Raw genomic sequence first — 6029 nt, 5'->3', positions numbered from 1 at the left:
GGATGGAGGCTGGGAAGAAGAGACCATCAAGAGGTTTAGAGCCTTTAAATAGGCTCAAGACCCCAAAATTAGTGTTTAAGATTATGCGCATTACACACTGTGTACCTAGACTTACGCTCAACGTAAGCCATAAAATGTCTGCGATGATTCTTTCTCCTACGTTGAGCGTAGTAAGCCATCCTATGCCCCGCGTAGGACTCAAAATGCAATTTAAAATTTAAAATAAGTCAAGGATAATCACACTTGCAGACTCAAGTGTTACACCCACAATAACAATTATAAAAAGATATTGTAACATCCCAAATTTGAGTAAAATTTAAATTTTTCTTTCTTTTCAAAAAGAACCCAATGACCATAAGTGTTTACAAAATACTATTTCAAAAGTCATAATCAATAATCAGAGTGTCCCAAAATCTAATTAACATAAAATCTGAAGGATGTGCACGATTACGCCTTTGCCTTGCCACAATCATCTGAAGTACCTGAAACCATAAACTGAAATTGTAAGCCAAATCTTAGTGAGTTCCCCAAAGTACAACCACACGACATAATACATACAAACCAACATGTTGGATCCAATCACTCATTTGACTGGAATACCCACGGGTCCATAACCATCGGGCTGGATTACCCCTGACCCAATCAGTCATCGGATTAGAATGCTAATATACAACGGGTCCACTTAGTCATTGGACCAGAATACCATCGGCCCACTCATTCATCGGACTGGAATGCCAATATACAACAGGTCCACTCAGTGATCGGACTAGAATACCCTCGGGTCCACTCAGTCATTGGACTGAAATACCCCCGGTCTATTGACTCATGCATATAGTAGTAAATCCTCAACCTAAAACCATAACACGTCGACATATACATAAAAAATAACATAATTCCAGAAATAGATAATCATATAGCCAGTCAGTAGACAAACAGATAGATCTAAAGATCACTACCATATAGCAACATCCTATATATCATGATACAGATCTAAAAACTCACTACATCATAACAACATCATATATACCATGATACAGATCTATCAGATTACTACAGCTTAACAACATCCTATATACCAGGATACATAATCTAGTGGGTCGGCATGGGTGCCTTCGACCCCTCGAGTATAGTGAGGAAAACTCACCTCTCAGTCTAAAAAGATAGTTTATCACACCACAACTGAGCATACCAACTCTACGGGTCACCTGTACAACAAACAGTGAGCTTGTCTCGAAATATTGCCCAAAATACCCAAATTACCCTCAGGTCGAACTTGGTCAAAACCCTGGTCAAAGGTCAAAGGTCAAAGTCAATAAGTCTACTCAGCCAATCACCATGTCATTGCTAGCTTCATCCACGCCATGGGGACTATAGGACAAAACAGTCGCATGGGAGCCATCCACCACATCGTTGTGACTGTTCAGAACAGCTTAATCCACTAAGTTCTTAATCCATCCAACCAATCATTTAAACTTCCCATAAGGCATTCTCTCATCCAATGAACCATAAAAATTCATAAGCATACGTGTCCAATGCTTGTCTTGAACTCAAACTATGTCAAAATAAAGTAAAAAGGGTCAAGATCACATGCAAGAGTTTAAAACTCTAAGAAATTCTAGATCCAACACTCGTAACCCTAAAGGGACTATGGGGATTCATAAAGTTGGCAACTTTATGGATCCCAACACTCCAATATGTCCCAATATGAATAATAAAGCATAGAAACCTAGATCTATGCACAATAAACCAAAAAGCATGGAACTTAAGGACTTACAAAAATCCAGAAGATGCACAATAACAAGATGAGAAGAGTTCCCTACTGAATACAAGCCCAAATGTCATCTTCTTCTTCTTCTCCTAATACCTAAAAATTAACACGAAAGGCTTAGAAAGCAAATTAGAGGTTAGGATTTGTTTGGAGGCTGAGAGAGTTTGATAGAGGCTGAGGGTGAGTAACCATAGCCATCACATTCCCTTAAATAGTGACGCAAACCCCGGAGACTAAGGTTTCTCATTAAACTGCAATCACGTCGTGGTTATAGGCCGCCACGCCGTGGTGGTCATTTAAATCCCACGATCTAGAACGCTCCGCCACATCGTGGTGATGCTCTACTATGACGTGGTCACCTAATTAAAAGTTAAAACATAAAAATCAATTTATACCTAGACTGTATGTTACATATATGTAATAGATAAATAAATAAAATAATATTAATTTGTGATAAACTCTAACAATAGTATTTTTTAATTAACAAGATTCATGGAATTGTTCTAAAAAACTTCTCAAATAGTTGTTTTCAATGCCTAAAAAAATTCAATAATATATTTTTTGTTTAAACTTTTATTATGTCATATGTTTATTATGTATTTTTAGCCATATTTATAATAAGACATCATTGTTTTAATACATCGTTTTAATCTGGTTCGAGAAAAAATATTATCACATCCACAACCTGTTTAATGTTCTTGTATAAAGTATCTCCATATATAACACACTTGCTTTATATATGGGTATCAAAAACATATTATTATGTTGTCAAATCTACAATTCCATGAAAATACTTCAAGTTTAAAATTGTTGGAGATCATAAAAGTTAAATCTCATGAGTGTAGATATTTTAGTATCTACTTAACTTATTCGTATAAGAAACATTATTATTCATTTCGCCACATTTCATTTTACAGATATTTTAAATTAATTTTTATTCCACATGTTATTTTATGTTTTTTTTTTCAATTTATTTAATTACAATAGTATTTAAATGAAAATCGTTTTGACATATATCTTTCTCTCTTTCAATCTTTCAAATGTCAATTTAAGGTAATTTAGAATTAACTAAATTTCACTTTTTGATATGTTTTTCAATTTTATTTATTTTCCACCTAAGACAATGCCATCTAATACCATCTATTAATAATGAGGATATATTAATATCTAACCTAATATAAGCTAATATTAATAATAATGTATCTACTCTAATATAATAATTACTTACTTTCCTTCTAAAATTCCTAATTTTGAATAACTCCTACTGCATTAAATCCGGTTAAATTCTACCTATTGTTTATGTTCTTAGTTTTTCTCTACATTCATTCTCCTTGCATCACGCGATCTGGTTTTATCTTCCTAAGTTTCTTCTTCTCCCATTTGGAAATGATATCACCTATGAATAATATTGATTCAACAGTTAAAATACTAAATCAATGTAATTGAGTCAAACAACTCTCAAGTTATCACATACCTCTTCGTTACCAAAACATATACAGAGACAATGAAGAAGTTCTTTTGAAACATATGAGAAGACTTGGGAATTCTTGTAGTTTTCCGGTGAATATTTAATTTATCAGTGATGTGTCTCAAAAAGTACAACTATACTCATCTTTCTAACACTCATTTTTTGTCATGCAACCATGCTGGGGATTTTCGATTGATTATACATTACCCAAGAAGCCTACCTTTTTTGTTGAATCGTGATTCATAATGTTTTGTTTTGTTGTTTCTAACAGATTCACGACATGTTCATGCAAATAATCTATAGCTGTAGGTAAAGGTTTCTATAAAATCTTGAGGAAATACTAAAGGAAATTGATGGGAGTTTGTAAGACATGGCTTTTTAATAGATTGTATAAGGATATACAACTTTGCTTCTCTATGATATACAATATACTATTATTTTACATTCAATGTTTCATTTTGAAGCTGATAAATATGGGAATGCTCTTCATTGATCTCTAATAACACATTATTTAATTTTGTCAATTGGGCCTAGGGTCTCTCAAATGTTTAGTTTGTCGCTGATGTTGCATATACTCTACTCACTAAATTGATGGCCATTTGATTTAGTTGATGTTAAACATAATGATTGATTTGGTCTAAGTTGCCCTATCACTGGTGGGTTCGATGTTGCTTTATACGGAGAAAGATGCTAAATGGTTGTAGTAATGATCTTATGGCTGGTTGGGACAAATTTCCTTTAGTTGGTCACTCTAGACCGTTTTGCCCCTGATGAAGGGTGGTGACAACTTTCTGCTGCTCATAGTATATCACTATTAATATGGGCTACATGGAAAATTACAACTCAAGATAGTTGGAAGTGATGATCTTTTGCCCTTATGGACATGTTGTGTACAGGTTGTACCAGAACTAGACATAAAAATGAATAATATATTAATGAGCAATTTAAGCCTTATTCATGATTTAAAAGATAGGGTTATTGTCATGATAACCCAACTAACTATCACGTTTTGACTTAAAAGGTCCCTCATGTTATTTTTTTGCATCCTAGGGGCATAAACTTATGTTTTACCTGCTAATAAAGGTATGGACCATATTTTAAGCCGGTTTTACCGGTTGCAATAAGCTTGTTTGACTTTTCATTTTCTTTTGAAAAACAAAATTTTAAAAGAATATGCCATGTGGCTTTTTTTTTGGAAATGCACCTTCCATGATTTCTTCTCCCATTTCTTTGACCTTCTTGTCTATTTGACTTGCTTCCATAAACACAACCTGATTTTGAAATTGTTCTCAAATGACAGGTAAAGGATCAAATCTTTTGTTAGAATTCTTGAATATTTGCTTAATTTGTTATATGATTCTGTTAGAAATCTAGGAAAGGAGGAATGCTCGAGGTCGATGTAGATTTGGACCACCACTGGAACACCCACCTGCAAAACACCCAATGAGTTGCATTCAGTCCCGACGATTATCCGATCTATTTTATCCGACAACTATCGTTTATTTTCAACGCTCAGTTCCTTCCTCGCTTATGGATCTCCCACATAACCTACATTCAATTCCAGGTTTGTAAATCCGATTTTGTTTCAGTCGAATTTGGTTTTCGATTCAGTCGAAGTTGTACCTGATCAGAAGTATTGTGAAAGTTATGAAAAAGTTCACTTTCAGAAATAAATGACAAACAAAACCGATAAAGTGATATTCATCTTTATCGGCGTCGCTTCGTTATGCTTCTTCATTGTATTCCCCCTCTAAGTACTTTTCGGTGACTATTACTATGACGGTACACACTTAGTGTCCCGACAAGCTCACGATCAGATCAATTTACAGTCTTAATCATTAGTTATTCGGAATCGAATTCGGATCGTGTAGAAGGTCACTAGAACTCCCACATAACCAGCCCATGGTATTGTCACATAACCCGCATTCAGTTCCAGGTTACAATCTGGTTTTTTTGGAGTCAATTTTGCATTCAGTTCGTTGATTTTGGGGGAGAACGAACATAATAGTAAGATGTTATCAAGGAAGCGTCGGGAATAGAGGCACTCACCATCATCACCATTCACCACAGCTACTGTTAACTTTTGGGTCAATTCTGTTGTCGGCAAAGATGTATGAAAAAAATAAAAAATAAAAGACGAACACAGGTTTTTAGGGTTACATGGTTTTGTGGCTCTTTGATTTTATTTAAGTGAAAGAGATAAGATTTTTTATTTTTTTTTTATTTTAATAGGAAAAATCCACCTGGACAGCATGTGAGCGCCACATGAATAATTTCAGTTGACCAAATGCTATGTGGACGCCAGCTCATCTAGGCAATCGGATGACCGCTTCATTTTTCATATATTCCCCTATTTAATCCATAATTTTAAAGTTTATGCCTCTAGGATGCAAAAAAAATAACATGTAGGACTTTTTAAACCAAAACGTAATAGTTGGTTGGATTACATTGACAATAACCCTGAAAGATATGAAAGATATGATGTAAACCATTTATGGGGTAAAGAAAATTTATTTGTGGGATTAAAATCTCCCTACCCAATTGAAAGCATGGACAAGATAGAGGCTAAAAAAAATAACATTTCTATTGTTAGTTATCGACTTATTGCTTCAAACGACATTTGAAGATTGTGATTTTTCTCTTTGATTTATGAATATTTTATTTGATTTTTCTCTCTTGTATTTAATTGACTAATCCAATCCAACACAATATATTTTGATCATTGAAAATTTTTATTAGTTTTGAGTTTTGTTATTCATATTGACAATTAAAATAAGTTTTATTACTTTTGAT

General features: G+C 33.9%; 1 long non-coding RNA gene across 1 annotated transcript; it reads left to right on the top strand.

The window, feature by feature from the left end:
- Window positions 1-4416: 4416 nt before the first annotated feature.
- Window positions 4417-5764, top strand: LOC145090709 (uncharacterized). The gene is made up of 3 exons (XR_013701730.1): window positions 4417-4536; window positions 4603-4800; window positions 5469-5764. It is a non-coding gene; the product is annotated as an uncharacterized LOC145090709 (long non-coding RNA).
- The last annotated feature ends 265 nt before the right edge of the window (window positions 5765-6029 follow it).

Source organism: Lactuca serriola, chromosome 2 (assembly GCF_051521515.1).
Source record: "Lactuca serriola cultivar US96UC23 chromosome 2, Lser_US96UC23_V15, whole genome shotgun sequence".
In the NCBI taxonomy this organism is placed as follows: domain Eukaryota; kingdom Viridiplantae; phylum Streptophyta; class Magnoliopsida; order Asterales; family Asteraceae; genus Lactuca; species Lactuca serriola.
The sequence above is the reverse complement of the archived record's forward strand: the minus strand, read 5'-3'. Positions and strand labels throughout refer to the sequence as shown.